Raw genomic sequence first — 17672 nt, forward strand, 5'->3', positions numbered from 1 at the left:
ATTATATTATTTAATAAATACATTTTGTTTTGGAGTGTTGTTTGCAAAAAACAATCAATTTAAAGATGTAACCTTGGCCTTTTGAAAACATTTGCTGGAGATTTATCACTATGCTCTGACCTTTAAAAACATAACAATTAATTAAAAAATCATTAACAGTCCTGGTGGCCTGGTGGTTTAGACGTACACCAAATTGGCAATGTCTCAGTTTTTATTCAAACCAGGGACCTTGACCTCTTTTCCCCCCCATTTCCTGTCTGTATAAATGTAAAACAAAATCAACATTTCATTTGATAGTGAAAATAATCTTGCAGTTTGATCTTAATAAAATAAAAAATACTGCTTGTGTTCGCCCACTGAAGATGTGTGCATACAGAGCCTCCATGGGGGCACATATACCACCTGTCGTTGCTGCAGTACATAGCCATGTTAGGCATTGTGTCAGACATGATTTGTGTTTTTCAACCATGAGTGTGTTGTGTGTGCAAACCACCAATTACATTCGCTCCTAATTACACACTTAAAGACGTAATTAGGCCTGCCTGTTCCATTGCTACACAAAGAGATATCACACAGTGCACCAGCAGAGAGAAGGTTCACACACAGGCAAGCAAACACGTGTTTAATTAACATATTAATTGTGCACACTTAACGTATATGGAAACCAACTTGGAAACAAATATAATGTCTCTTTATTGGCCCTACGAGTTGGGTTTGAAAATGGCCGGGAGAGCCAAATATTAGGAGAATTAAATGAATAAAACGCAAATTAAGCCGTCTTCACTAGCTGTGAAAGGTTCTCCACAATTTCTTCCTGCAGCATTTTCTCTAAATAATATGCATTTTCATTTTTCAAAGTAGCAAACATTTATTCATGTTTTTTGTGATTTTAGACCTTGGGATATTTCGTTTTTTGGCCATTTGGGGGTAGCAAAAAAACCTTACATATATGTAACCAGTGTGTAAAGTTGTTAGCAAACAGTACTTATTTACAGTCTTTCTCGATTGCTAACACAATTTTTTTTTTAAATTGCTCAGTTTCTCAGAACAATAAACACAATTCACAAAACCACACACCCAAAGTGCAAAATTCCTCATTTCTCCTGCTAAATGAAGAACTGCACTCAAAACTACATAAACACTTACCAAATGCAAACTTTAGCACCAAATATAACACACTTCATTCATAATACTAGATGGTTTGACCACCCAACTACACACTGCTGAGCATCATTTAAAGCACTCTCATCTGTTATGGGCTGTGCTCTGTACATAGAGGTTTCTGGTTTCTGCAGAGAAAGATTGCTTGAGTTTACAGAAACACAGTAAATGAAGAAATACAAATGAGTTGTTGAAAGAAATCCCATTTTATTAAAAAATAACACTGTGCAACATGCATCTCAGCACATAGTTACTATGCTTGGGATCTCTCTAAGTGTGATGGCATTGTTTGCCAAAACCCAGTTTGTAACTGCTGCTTCCTGTGCCTCATTGAACATCCTTATCCTGACACCTCTTTGTTTCTCAGTCCTTCAGATAAACAACAAAGACATAGTGGTCGGTCAGTGTCTGTGTTGCATCAAAGTAAGTTTACCACAGTGCATTGTGCAGGATTTGTACAGTTATAGTATCAACATGCCAACAATTCAATTACAGTAATGAAGTCAATACGTTTCACTCAACAGATATACTGATATATCATGAGAGTATTCTTCTTTGTCCACGTCCTCTCCCTCTCATTCCTCCTCCTCTCACTCTCAGCCCAGCTCTTCCTCTTCCTCTTCCTCTTGCTCTTGCTTCCATGTTGGCTTCCATTGTTGCTGTAAGAAAGTTCTCACCTGTGGTCTTTTCATAGTGCTAACATCCTGATTGATGAGCCAACAATGATGCTATCAGGTGTTTGGTCAGGTGGAACGTGTTTCTTGATCATTGGTCCATGTGTGAGGCCTTTTGAATATCAGTGTTTTAAACCTGCTAACACGTGACTTTATGTCAGATTCCTGTGTCTTACGTGGAGTAACGTGTGCAGAGGTTTGCACAAAGTGCCATGTTGATTTGCAAATTGTGTGAAAAGCTGAAAACGTGTTTAGAGTTTTGGAGATTTGAGCCGATGTTTTGCTTTTTGAGTGTCAGTTAAAATAATTGTGCTTCATGTATAATTTTAGTGTGTTAGCAATCGAGACAAACTGTAAAAATACAACTTTCCTGGCTAACTGAAAAGTGAAAATCCAATATTGTTGTTTTTTATTTGCTCTTTTTTAGTTCTTTTTTAGCTTCCACCAACTCTTAAGCTGCTAAATGCTGCATTATGTTCATTAACTTTGTCAGTCTGCTAAACTTTTATCAAAATAGAGGATTGCTGCATCTGTAAACTGATGGGATTGGCAAGAGTAAACTTAAGTAGTGGGCCCAGTAACCAAAACAAATATTAAAATGTAAAGATGCTAAAAATGTGCCTATGCATGCTAATCCTGTGGGTTCATTACTACCAGCACACCTTTGCACATATTGCCATGTACTTATTTTTTATTTAAAAATGTGGTTGAAATCATAGATACATTGTTTAGCTCTTCTGCTGCTGTCATTTTGAAAAATGTGAGAAAGCCCTTGCATGTCCTTACTAAGCGCTTACTTTATGAATGTACTGTAACAGCCCTCTTTTTCATCCTCTGTTCCCTCTACTACACTAGCTAATAAAAACGTTGCCTGCTTAAGAATGATCTAAAAAGTCAATAAATGTGATCAAAATAAAGATACGACACCATGGGAAATCACAGACAGAAGTGAGCAAACACACCTGATCGTTACCTCAACAACGCCGGGGCATCCGAGGCACCAAGCTTCAAGAGGAATGAGGCACGAGCCTTCGTCTGAACCTTGAGATATGAGCGGTTTGTGAGTGAGTGTGTGTGTGTGTGTGTGTGTGTGTGTGTGTGTGTGTGTGTGGTGTGTGTGTGTGTGTGTGTGTGTGTGTGTGTGTGTGTGTGTGTGTGTGTGTGTGTGTGTGTGTGTGTGTGTATTTAGCAGCCCTCACTCTCGCTGCTTAAGAATCCAGTCACATCTCTTGCTAGCAGGCAGGCAGTAAGGCGCTTTCACGCTCACAGGTTTGCTTTGCTTGGGTCTAATACTCCTTTCTCTCCCTGTATATGTATGTAGAATATATATGTGTGTGTGTGTGTGTGTGTGTGTGTGTGTGTGTGTGTGTGTGTGTGTGTGTGTGTGTGTGTGTGTGTGTGTGTGTGTGTGTGTGTGTGTGTGTGTGTGTGTGTGTGAGAGCATATGCCTAAATCTGACTGTTTGTGTGCAAACAGTTTTGACTCATGTTTTTTATGCCATGTGTGTGCGTGTATTTGTGTGTGTGTGTGTGTTGGCTCTCGGCGGCACTGATAAACCCACTTAGACTCTCCCCTGATCTGTTCGCTCTGGGCTGGCAACCCCCTGCCTTGGCTGAAAGACACACACACACACACACACACACACACACACACACACACACACACACACACACACTCACACACTCACACCAGCCCTCTGCTTTAGCTGCTAGCTGATCTGTGACGGCCTGCCACTCAAACGTAGCTCCGTTGAGACACTGCACAAAGGAGAAGAGGAGGCTGGGAGAGGTGGTAGGTGTAGAGAGAGAGAGAGAGAGGGGGGGGGGGGGAAGAGGGGAAGAGGGGGTATCAGTGTCTTTCTTCCGGGTGCCTGCTAGCTCCCGCTCTCTGGCTGTCTCCTTATCTCACTACTCCTCACGCTCCTCCACCTGACTAGCTTTGGCAGCGACTCTTCACTCCCCTTTTTTCTCTTCCTCTATTCCCCTCCCTTTTTCTCTCCCCCATACCTCTATATTCCTCCTTTTGTATTTCCCTACCTCACGCTCTCATTTGGATGGGGAGACAAGAGTGAAATAGCGAAAGGGAGGCAGATCCTGTCATGGAGACATTTTGCACAAGGAAGGTAGTGTATGGAACAGAGAAAAACACGATTTAGCAAAAGGACATATTGACATAGAGTCAGAGCAGCACAGGAGCAGAGGGAGAGCAGCAGAGGGAACCTGTACAGTTGTTGTGTCAAGGCTGTATCACTGGAATGCAGCTAAGCCTTCGACAGCAGCTCAAGACTATGTGCTGTTCAGCTCCTGGTGTTTGAACGTCTACAGCAACTCCTACTCCCTTCACACAAATAAATAAAGGTTCAGTGCACACAAATGACAAAGAATATATTTTCTCAGCCATCATGGTATGCAGCCATGCAGATGGTGTCGGTTTTATTTGTAGAGCTTTTAAGCAACAAGTGCTCTGAATTGAATGGCACCTTGTTTGTCCACGTCTACTAGAATGACTCAGTCTTTGATTTGACACCTCTATCTAGATCATTTGTATGTGTCTTGAAAAACTGGATCAAACCACAGTTTTATGATGTGAAAACACTGGTTTGAGTTTTGCTGCGCTTTGGCATGAACACATCTTGTGTACGTTTAGGAAATCATTGAAAAGTGATTACTTTGTTAAGGTGCTGGAGCTTCTTTGTAGTGGACATTTTTGGTCTAAGGTTGCCTTTTGTGATTTCTGCTTCAACCAGTATTTTGTTGATGGTGCATACGTTCTATTGACTATTTGTTGGTGTGAAGCAGTTATTATGAAAATGTTTGACTGACAGGGATATCTTTGGCTGCAGGAGTTGGTGGAGACCAAAACAGAGCTTAAAGACAATATTTGAGGCCAGAAACACAACTCCAAATGAATGCTAGTGTTGCTAAAATTGTTTTCTTGTAATTTATAATAAATCTATGTTGTGCTTAAACCTTGTTGTGCTGTCTCCTCTGGGGAAAAGTAAACTAGTGCAAGGTTTATGGGAATAAAACAATGTAATCTGGAAAAAAACTGCAGTAGGGTTTTTTCCCTCACCAGCACTTGGCTTGAAAACCAACACTGCTTCTGCTTCTGCCATTGTGTTTCATCAAGGTGAAGATTGTGTGAAAGTGAGAAAACAGTGCGTGACAAAACAATCTTGATAGGGGAAGCTTCTATGTGGCGCACCAGAAGGAGAAAGATAAAGGAAAGGCACAGAGCAGGAAAGCTAAGGACAAATAGACATGGAGAAACAGGAAAACGGGGCGGTGATCCCCAACAAGCCGAGAGTAATGACAGCAACAAAGCTGGCGATAACATTGAGGTGGAGTAAAGAGACAAAGGATGGAGTTTGTGGTGGAAGAGAAAGAGCGCGCTCAGCAATATGGATCCATAGCCCTGGGTTAGTGAAGACAGAGAGAACTCTTCATCAGCACCTCCACTGCAGCCGATATCGCTGAGTCATCATCGCCCCAATACACAGCTGCGGGATACATTTAAAAAAAGAAGAAGAGAAGAAGCCCCCTAACATCATCAATTCAATTCAATTCAAAACCTTTATTTATCCAGGTAAAATCCCATTGAGATCAATGATCTCTTTTTCAAGGGAGACCTGCAGCAGTAGGTTCCACAAGAAGACATAAAAACATAAACAACAGAACAACAAAAGGACATCATACAGCAAAATGTACAGGGATTACAATTTACATATTTAACCACATGTACAGGTACCAACAGCATCTGATTTTGTAGCATCCAACCAAGCTTTAAAAACATGTAGTGGTACTAGCTTGGTAATTTTCCATTATTTTTGCAGACTGTTCCAAGTTAGTGGAGCTGCACATCTAAAAGCTTTCTTCCCTAAGACAGTCCTAGCACTTGGCACATTTAATAAAACCACAGCATGCGATCTCAGGCAATAAGTACTTTCAATTCGCAGAGAGATCAGGGAGCAGATATAAGATGGTAGTTTATCCAACATGGCTTTGTAAATGAAAAAGTACCAGTGACTGAGCCTCCGTACAGTAAGTAAGGCATAACCGCCTTGGTATACAGGGTACAGTGATGCGTAAGTGCTTTACAATTTGTCAAAAATCTCAGTGCACTGTGATACGCAGCATCTAACTTGCTCAGGTAATTGGCAGGTGCATTCATATATAACAAATCACCATAGTCCAGCACAGGTAAAAAGGTCACAGTGACTAGCCTTTTCCTGGCCTCAAGCGAGAAACAGGACTCGTTTCTGTAAAAGAAACCTAGCCTAACCCTCAGCTTTTTAAGCAGGTTATTTACATGAAATTTAAAAGTGAAACAATCATCAAGCCAGATACCCAGGTATGTGTAACAGGTAACCACTTCAAGTTGTATTCCTTGCGTAGTTACAATATCCCAAGCAGTCTCCGGTGTATTTTTAGCTTTAGCTTCAGAAAAGAGCATTACCTTGGTTTTCTCAACATTTAAAAGAAGCTTAAGCTCAGAGAGCTGAGCCTGAATAATGTTAAAAACAGCCTGTAATTTAACAACAGCCTCGTTAATCGAGGGACCTGCACAGTACATAACGGTATCGTCCGCATAAAAAATGTAAGGTTGCTCCTTCGACATTTTCACCTAAACTATTAATATAGATAGAGAATAATAGCGGACCTAAAACTGAACCTTGTGGTACACCATTAGTGATGTTAACCACTCAGAAGACAGCCCATCAAAGTGAACACATTGGGACCTTTCAGAGAGGTAGTTCACAAACCACCCCACTGCATGGCTGGATATGCCAATACTGACCAGCCTCTGCTTCAAGATGCGATGATCGACGGTGTCAAAAGCTTTGGATAGGTCAACAAATAGAGCTGCACAACTCTGCTTATTATCTAAAATACTCGTAATATCATTTACCACTTTCATTGTTGCAGTGATGGTGCTATGTTGCTTTCTGAAGCCTGACTGATGTTTAGACAGGATGTCATTTGTACATAAAAACTCCTTTTCCTGTTCACTCACTAGGCGTTCAAGAACCTTAGCCAGAACTGACCATTTAGAGATGGGTCTATAATTGTTTAATAAGGTGGCCTCCCCTCCTTTTAGTACTGGCAGGACATAAGCTGACTTCCATACTTTTGGGGTTTTGTTCGTGCTGAGAGAGAGGTTAAAAAGAGTAGTAAGAGGTGGAGCAATAAAATCTGCAGCTATCTTTAAAAAGAAAGGTTCTACGTTGTCCGGACCAGCCGGCTTTTTAGGATCTAGCTTGGTTAGGCTTTTTAGGATCTAGCTTGGTTAAGACTTCACGAACAACATCAACAGTAAAAGGAGTAAAACTGAAAGGGTTTTCCAGACCACATTGTTCTGAGTAACCGACTGTGGTGTTCACAGAAGCAGAATTAGAAACAGAATGAAACAGAGAGCCACAGGACACAAAATGCTCATTAAAACAATTTAACATGGTAGCCCTATCCGATATAGTGCCAGATGCTGTGGTAAGGCACGGAGGTAGCTCATTACGGATATCACCGGTGGATATCGATTTTATGGCTTTCCAGAATTTTCTAGGGTTGTTCAGGTTCTTTGTGGTAACTGACAGATAATACTTAGATTTAGCACTTTTGACATGTGAAGTGAATCTATTTCTTAGTTGCCTAAAACGCAGCCATTCTACCTCTGAGCCTGATTTCCTAGCCTTTGCCCAGGACTTGTTTCTCTCATGTAGGAGACTAGACAGTTCAGCAGAAAACCAAGGATTGTCTCGTCCCTTCACTCTAAATGTACGCAAGGGTGCATGTCTATATATCATTTCCATAAAACCAAGATAAAGATAAGACCATGCAGTCTCAACATCAGCACACAAATCGATTTTTCCCCAATCAAACCCAAACAGATCATGTACAAAACCCTGCTCCACAAAAATTGTTATGTCTCTCTTGATGATAATACAAGGTTTAACCTTTTGGACTTTTGTGTCCCTAATTGTGGCTACAACACAGTGATCGCTCAGATCATTCGCAAATACTCCCACAGCTGAGTATTTATAGGGAATATTACTTAGAATGATATCAATTAGGGAGGATTTATTTGGGGACTTAATATTAGGGCGAGTAGGACTGTCAACAATCTGAGTAACATTTAAAGAGATACAAAGGTTTTTAAAATCCTCTGACACTGCAGTTAACCAGTCCCAGTTCAAATCAAGTAGCACTATTTCCTTGTAGTCTAGTTGCGATAAAAGATATTCTAGCGAAGACAAGGAGTCTTTGACAGCTGAGGGGGGTCTGTAACAGCCCACGACCATGACCTGTTGACCCTTTGCCACTTTAATATTTAAGGCAAAAAATTCAAATTGCATACTGATAGATTTGGAAACTAATGTGGTTACACTGAACTTATTCTTAACATAAATGGCAACACCACCACCTTTATTAGGCCGGTCGGTACGATACACATTATAACCATTTAAGGCAATGTCAGAGGCCAAAATACATTTGTTTAGCCATGTTTCTGATAAAACAATGACGTCAGCGTCAGTCGAGCTCGCCCAGATATGGACAAAATCTAGTTTACCTAACAGACTGCGCACATTCAAGTGGATGAAACCCAACCCAGACCTAGCTTTAAAATCAGCAGGAGTAGCGATCTGACTACTACTACTGGGCGGACCAGGGTTAGGTTGTACATTTCCTGACAGTAATAACAACACAAAAAACAGGCATCTTTTCCTCTTAAGCGACACACATACATTGTCATCTACTTTAGAATCACCGGAAAAGTCTGCAAGAGTGTGATTTGAGCTTAAGAAGCAGACCTGAAGAACCATCATTGCAGGAAAACAAAAAAGACAAACATATTTTGTCGAGCAGATTGTCTGTGACAAGGCAACCGGTAATTGTTTGTGTAACACATCCGAACCTTTGCAGGGGATGCCCACTGCGGGTGGCAGAACAGACCTGAATCCAGTAGTCTTCTCAGAATGACTAGAGATCTTCTCATAGTCCAAAATAGTTAACAGGCACAGCAGGATCCCGATATGGGCCATTTTCCCAGACCAGCACACAGAAACCGCGATGTTCCTGGAGCAAATTTAGCACAGCAGCAAAGGACAGGCGAAAACAGCAGCGTGGAAGCGCTCCGGTCCCTCCGTGGTATCCCCGGGGTGAAAGCAGGCCTCTGCAACAGCAGAACCAGGACAGGTGGAAAGCAGGCCCCAGCGGTGGTAAAATCCTCCTGCGTACAGCAGCACATGCCCGGTGGAAGCAGGCCAAGCCCGAAGCGTGGATCCACTCCGTCTCTCCGCGACGACTCCGGGGTAAAAACCTCTCCAGTGCAGCCGTACTCTACAGGTGGGAGCAGGCCTCCGTAGATCGCAGATCGCAGGCAGCAAACAGGTGGAGCCGCTCCGTCTTTTCGCGACTAGCAGGCCTCCGTAGATCACAGATCGCAGGCAGCAACAGGTGGAGCCGCTCCGTCTCTTCGTGACGTCTCCGGAGGAAAAACACCTCAGTACAGCCGTACTCGACAGGTGGGAGTAGGCCTCCGCAGACAACTAAAACTACTACTTGTATAAGCAGGGATGGCTAAATGTTTGTGAGCAGGAGAGCTAGATGCTAACAGATGCCAGATGCTAACAGGCAGTGGGAGCGTGTAAAAATTGCGACTGTTCTCTCTGACACATCCGGATGCTCTACTTCACCTCTATTATCACTCAATGCCGTTATGACGAGATGAAATCTGCCATGTGTGTATCATTCAATGTGAGAGAAGCCAACACGTTCAATTCTAATTCACTTTCTGAATGAATCAAACTCTTGGTGCAGTTCATCTCTTTAACTATTCTTCACAAAGCCCAGTGGGAGATGCCTGGAGCTATTGGGCATCTTTCCCAGCGCCAGCCTCACACCTGCCCCTGGCACAAACTAAATAACTATGCAGAACTCTCTTTCGCTCTTGCGGGCTCCCACTCCTTCCTGTTTCCTCTTTCAGTTTTTTAATTAAACAGAAGTAGAGGGCTGAGAAAACCTGCTGCTAATTACACAGCCACTGCCTCTCTCAATTCAAAAGCTTTATTAGCATGACCATATTTAATACAGTATTGCCAAAGCTATGTGATAGTTGTAAAATCTATACCAGTAGTCAGTCAGTCAGTCAGTCAATCTATACTAATATAAATATCTATATATCTATATATATATCATATATATATATATCTATATATATATATCTATAGTATATCTATATCTATAATATATATATATATATAAAAGTCTGTGTGTGTGTGTGTGTGTGTGTGTGTGTGTGTGTGTGGTGTGTGTGTGTGTGTGTGTGTGTGTGTGTGTGTGTGTGTGTGTGTGTGTGTGTGTGTGTGTGTGTGTGTGTGTGTGTGTGTGTGTGTGTGTGTGTGTGTGTGTGTGTGTGTGTGTGTGTGTGTCTCTCTCTCTCTCTCTCTCTCTCTCTCTCTCTCTCTGAGCTGGAGCTACGCCAACAGCCTGTGGAATCACTTACCAGCTACCACGAGGGGGGAGAGGACGTACACATGTCGACACCTGTGCGCACACAGACACACAGCGAAACACGCAAATGTGAGAAACACAGATCCACATATAACATGCAGACAAACCCAAGTTAAATGTAGACTTGCAAACACACGAAGGTCACACTCGAGACATCCTGACAGCCTCGTGGTACCCTATTTAGCACCTTTGCTTTCTCACTGTTGCTGTGTGTGTGTGTGTGTGTGTGTGTGTGTGTGTGTGTGTGTGTGTGTGTGTGTGTGTGTGTGTGTGTGTGTGTGTGTGTGTGTGTGTGTGTGTGTGTGTGTGTGTGTGTGTGTGTGTGTGTGTGTGTGTGTGTGTGTGTGTGTGTGTGTGTGTGTGTGTGTGTGTGGCAGGCATGCGTGTGATGAGCTCCCTAATGAGAGAGAACAGTAATCATATTTCACACTGACACAAACACAAACTCAACATCTGTATCTATTGTGGCCCGCCCTCCCACTCCTCTCTCCCCCTTGTCTTCCAATGCACAGTAGCTTTCCTCCCTTCTCCTCTCCCCCCTTTACATCTTTCACCTCAATCCCCTTCCATCCTCCCCAGCATCTCTCACCCCTCTCCCTACATCCTCCCCCCCCCTTACTGGAGTGATGGAGCCGACATTGAACACACAGACATAAAGCTTGAGAGTGACACCCCTCTCACCCGGCTCCCCTTTGCTTCATCCCATTTTTCTTTTTCCCTCCCTTCCATCTTAATACAAGGCACCCTTATTTAAGCTGCTGGGGGGGGCGGTGGCAACACTGCATTTTAACAACGGCTCGACCAATCAATCACACAGACAATGTACACACCGCTGCTGTGAATCAGCTGCAGGCGTGTGTGTGCATTTGTGGTGTGTGGTGTGTGGTGTGAGTAAGCAAAACCCCAAAGTGTGAATCTGTAGGAAGCACAAGGGGTAAAGAAGGGAAACAGAAAGGGGGTACAGGGAGAATAAAAAGGGTTGGAAACGATGAGACAGATAACACATATGAAGGCAAAGAGTCACTTCCACAAAGGAAACCCAGTAATGGCTCTGAGCAGTGTTGGGCAGGCAGGTGAGGGATTGTTAACAACAGAAGTGGTAGCTTGATGATAGAGCAGATAGAGACATGCAGCTTTAGCGTAAGCCGGACAGCAGGAGTGGGCGGGATGGAGAAGCCCCCTCTGCCGCAATCAAGCCTCTGTCACCATCTGGACGCCATTTTAAAACCATCAGCTCTGGCTCCCCATGTAAACAAGGGCGCGACCCCAAACATGCTCCCCTCACTAAATGGGCTCTTTCTGGCAGCTGCAGACCCCAAAATGGCTGACCTTGTAGGGTGAGAATTGGAGCCAGAATGGCTGACGGACTATATTACAGGGAAAGGCATTCTGTTCTTCATTACTTCAGCGATTCTGACTGTGTACAAAAAAGATTTTTGGTTGTCATTTATCCCAAATCTTGTTGGTAAAGAGTTTGCTGCACCAACAAACGCTGTGGATGACTTTGAGGAAAAGAGGTTGGATGGTGTGCGGTTCAAATTCATTTTACTCCAATCTGCTCCAATCTGGTGACAGATAGCCAAGATTTGGGGCAACCCAAAAAATTAAAGATTTTTCAAAACGCTAAGCACGTAGCTACCTTTTCATGGACTTAAGAATTATTTAAATGTACTAGTGGAATTTAACCTTGGTTAAAATCGCTCAATTCTTTCCATTTACCAACTTAGAAATAACCATGGTTGGGCATAACAACCATCAGTTAATCAGATGTTCTTGATAATCAACTGGTCTATTACATTTTAAAGTAATGGTTAAAATGCTCATCAATCACAACTTGCCAAATTGAGGTCTCTTATTTCCTTGTTTTTTTTTCTACAGTTTAAAATCCAAATTATTCAAATTGCAGTGACAGAGGGTTGGCAGAACTGGCAACAATTCATATTTTAGAAAGCAAGAACCAAATAATTTGATGACAGAAAAAAACTACTTAAAATAAATATGTAGATTAATTTTCTCAAGTGAGTTGAGATACAGTTATAACAATAAGCAAGCTAAAATGCAGAAATGTAAAAAAAACAAAATATATATATTAGAAATATTGCTATTACAGCTCCTAAATACAGCAATTGTTGCCATACCTTTAACAGGTTAACATTAATTGGCATTAGATTAGCACAGACAAATAAGCAAACAGGGATCATGAATGGCAGATTATTGAGAATTATGATGTGCTTACATGGGTGTGGAACAGAGATAGAGAGATAGAGTCTGTGACAGGGAGAAACAGAGGGAGCGTGTCAGAGGGATGTGTGTATTCCTGTGGGGGATTGGGTGTGTGTACGCATGTATCTAACCATGTGTGTATGTGGGTGTGGGAACATGTGTGTTTGAGCACATCACAAAGAGAAACAGTTGAAGATCTGATGCAAAGTTCAGACACGCGCACACACACAGGCGCACACACAGGCACACAGCACAGGCAGAAGTGTGATAATGACATGGAAATGATATGGTAATGCTATGGTAATCTGGCAACATTATTCTGCCCACCAGAGACTAAGAGCGAGAAGAACCTGCCACACACACACACACACACACACACACACACACACACACACACACACACACACACACACACACACACACACACACACACACACACACACACACACACACACACACACACACACACACACACACACACACACACACACACACACACACACACACACACACAGGGATAAAGTGAAATATATGGACTGACATGGCTGAGGAGAATAAGACCAGAGTGGGGGAAGGGGTGTGTGGTTGTCACAATATTGATGTGTCTTTGGCTGATTACACACACAATTTAGCAGAAAACTCTTATATATATTGTGAGGAACATTAGTTTTCAAAATGTATAAATGATATGCATTGGGAAGAACATCCTATTTTTTTTTTTAAAAGAAAAGTACGATTAAACTCAAGGCCCATTTAATAGATTAGTTTCAGTTCTCAAACCTAATCACTTCTGATAAAAACTACAAAAAGTCCATTCACTAATGAGCTACCTCAAGATAGAAAACTAGTCAGTGGACATTGAGTTAAAAATAATTGTATTAAGCTACTTTTTCAAGGTCAATAATTACACTGTAAGCTCTAATACATATACATTAATATTAATATATAGAGCAAGTATTTTGTAGGAAAAGTCTTAAATACACTCATATTCCCAGCATCAAAATAAAGAAGTTGATTATAAAGCAGGGGACTATTAATAGACCTTCTATCACACAGGATGCAACTTTTTACATTGAATACAACACTGCCACCCTCTGGATGAACCGCTACAGTGCAGTATCTATAGTGCACAGTGTACAATTTAGATTTATAAATTAGATCTGGTGACTGTATATACTTAAATGGCCATGAGTTGTCAATTAAAAGCATTATATTATACAAAAGTATTACTATGTAAAAACTCCTTGCATAAAATGTCATTCATTTATAATATACTTGTTATTTAAAGGTCTTCACTCAGGGTATTTGTTGTGACCTTACCCTAGTCATTGTAATATTGTCTATGTTATCATATTATTTTCAAATCTACTGGGTCACATAGGTTCATTTTAATGTCACCACTTTTAAATATCGACAAAAAGTAAAGATGATTTAATGTATCCGTGGGGCTGTGAGTAATGTTAAAAATTAAATGGTAGATTGCAATAAAATCATATCATGATGTTTATTTTACAGTATACAGTGAGAACTACCTTTGTCAAGAGTTTCCACATGTGTTTTCTTGTGGTCTTTCATAGAGGATGGTTTCTCGGTTGTTATCATTTCTGTTTACTTCCACAATTCATACCATAAAGGGCTACCATATAATGATGAAGTAGATCATGCTCCAAAAATGAAAGTGAGTGAGGGTGTTTTAACGTTACAACATATATCTACTTCCAAAGATAAACTTACCCTAAATTGTTTTTATACTAAAACTGCCATTCCTTATTTCCTTACCTTTCTATACTCTTTCTAGTTGTCAGTGTTTCCCTAGCTGCTCCCCTTTAAGTGGCTGTGATTGACAGGTGGGCTATATCCATGCAATATCACCCAGCGCACGTTCCTATTCCCTCCTGGAGCCTTCATCCACCGGTCAAATTAACCTTCCGTGCCAACGGGAGGGGGCCCTGCGTGGGCCAATCAGCAGGTGATTAGGCCGGGGGTGGGAGGGGTGAGGGGTCACCGCGATGGGGCCATCGCAAGCCTGATTGGTTTCAATCAGCAGCCAGCCGCAAGGACAGCTGGGAGCTGAGCCGCAGTGAGCGCTAATCAACGCGTCCCACAGTGAGGCATGAACAGTCACTACACACACACTGTCACACATACACACAAGTAGATTGGTGTTGGTGTACACAACACAGACACAACTGTTTGCACACAGACGAGAAACACACACAAATACACACAGCAAGACATGGGAAGCAGAAATGAACAGTCAAAACCACAACAGATAAACAGAAAATCCTATAATGACAAATCCAGAGAAAAGAGGGAGGGAGGGATCGAGGCAGAGAGACATGCTCAACCACAGAATCTCACAGTAAATTGAATGACTAATTGCATTGGATTCGTTAATTTGACCAGTGGCACATCTGATAGCAGGCCCCGTGACATTGGTTAGCGATGCTCTGTCCTACAAACCACCACAACACCTCTTCTATGATGTCTCAAATGTGGAACAATTGGGATTCACTCCACTGTGTCTGATGGTATGCTAAATACTTCAAATATCAGTAAAGGAACAGCCGTGATCAATCAAAGAAGATGGGAAATGTCACAAAGAGCATGCATAGCTGCTGGAGAACACACACCAATCTGCTTTGGTTTTCATTTATGACAGTGAGTGTCACTGTCTTTGGGAGGGATCACTGAGAGGAATGTCTGCAGAGCGGGTGTCGTGTACACTGTGTTAATGTTAGCCATTTCTCCAACACTGTGAGAATGTAAAATCATCTGCGTTTTCTGCTTGACCTTCTATGCCATTGACCTTTACAAAATGGCCTTTTTCCTCTTTCATATTTATACCGAAAGAGGAACAAGAAAATTGACCGCCAACAAACCTTCCACTCATTTTGTGATTCATAATTGCAAAATAATGAAGAGAAACAATTTGAAATCATTTCACAATCGCTATGACTCAACATCAGCTTCATTTTAACAAAGAATACCAAACAAGGGAGTCTTCTATTGAGTGCTAAATATAGGTAACAGATAATGAGTTACCACGTTCTATTGACTTTTTCCGCATTCACAAGGTAATTACAGTGTGATTTTAAGAGTACAGAAGAAAATATTCATTTTAAAGGACTTCTATTGTATTCGGAATTTTCAATACTTATAATTATCTTTCCGTGCCTAAGATTTATGTAAAAAGATCTGAACCCCTACAGAGACACTCTTTATTCTCAATCAAAACATATATTTAAACAAAAAAAACTGATAATCTATAATAATTCAAAATGGTAATGCAATTATTACAGAGTACTGGATCTTGTTGCAATGGCATGACAGGAGGTCTTTATGCACATCAGGAAAATGCAACAATTATCCAAAATACACCACCAGTTATGTTAAAAAGACGGATAGATGCAACTATTATGTTGTAAGGTAAATATAAAGCTATCAGACACAGTATTTAGCTCAGCTTTTCATCTAAAATATACTGGGGGAATCGGTACCCTCTTACATAAAGTGATACTGTTCTGTGTGGAAAGTAAAATGTTGACATGTATTATACAGCCACAGGGATCAGCCTGCATTAACAGCCTGTATACAGCCTGTATGCAGCCTGTATTAACTCTGCATGATCCCTTTTTTTGTGTCAAACTTTAACATTTTAAATTAAATAAACAGCAATCTCACTGATTTGTCAGCCTGCAGTGTAATTGATTCGACCTTACTTTTACAGAGCTTGTTATCTTGTGTCCAGTTAACTTAAAGGTAGGGTAGGTAATTCACTTCAGAAACACTTTTGTTATATTCCATGGAATGCTCTTAACATCCCGATAGCAATGAATATATTAAATGCTTTGACAATAAATACATAAAAAAATGCTAAAATAACTGGATGGCCTACCTGACTGTCAGCCGTCCATCTGTGCATGTGTGTTGAAGTAGGGGCTCTGTAGGGAAGTCTGAGGAAGGGGCAGATATTTAGTAGTTTCAAATTCTAGCGCACTCAAGCTGGTTTCTCCATTCTTACCTACCCTACCTTTAACTTGGTAACTTTTAGTAAAAATTAAAGTGTTGCTTACCAGACCCGGCGGCAGACATACGTGTCTGGGCGGGCATTTGATGTACCAGGGCGGGCCCACCCCGAAACTTACATTTCCCGGAAAAACTGAATTGTGAAAGAGCGGACATGCTGAAAACCCAACGCCTGCAGGGGGGTCTGGGGAGATTCTCCCCCAGGAGATTTTTTGAAATACTAACATAAAATACACATTCTGGTTCTCTCTTGAGAAGAAAAATAAATAAATCTATTACTACACAACATATTTAAAAAAAATGAATGCCATTTCAGTTTTTTGTTACTTTGTTCTGAAAGCTGAACCTGCTGCTCTTCACAGAGAGAAGAGGGAAGAGGCTGTGCATTACTTTACATTGTGGATAAGGGTGGATTGCCCCCATTGTTCTGTGTGTCAAAATGAAAGACAGCCCACACATCAATCATCAAACCGTGGGGTCTTATTTAATTACGTGTTGATTTATATCATCACGTAAGGTTGTATCGATGTATAGAGAGATGTACTGTAACTACAGCAAAAATATTCTCCGTCGGGACTTCCTGCAACAACACCACGTCGTTATCTTGATTCTGATTGGCCAGAAGACATTATCAAAGATGTTCTATTGAGAAGATGATCACTACGTGACAAAAGTTTTCAAACCGTTTCTAGTCTTCGGTATTTCCAGACAAGTGACTGCTGAAATCAATCTTACGAACTGCTGTCTGTGCAATTTACTCCGCGCGAGTTGGCGGACTTTATTTAGCTTACTTTAAAATCATTGTTCATGGTGGGGCTAAGCCATTTATTGGTATGGCTGTAGCCTACCCAAGTATACCCTGGCTCCGCCACTGAACATAATAATAAAACAATTAAAATGTTGTATTCAGCCCTGATTAAAACAGCGGGCCCAAATCCTGGATGGCCGGGCCCAAATCCTGGATGGGCGGGCCCGGCCCCATGGGGCCCGCCCATGACGCCGGGTCTGTTGCTTACACAGTAATGCATCAGTAATAAGATGAACACAATAATTTAACACAGGGCCCATTCTGCACAAT

This window comes from Pseudochaenichthys georgianus, chromosome 24 (genome assembly GCF_902827115.2).
Source record: "Pseudochaenichthys georgianus chromosome 24, fPseGeo1.2, whole genome shotgun sequence".
In the NCBI taxonomy this organism is placed as follows: Eukaryota; Metazoa; Chordata; class Actinopteri; order Perciformes; family Channichthyidae; genus Pseudochaenichthys; species Pseudochaenichthys georgianus.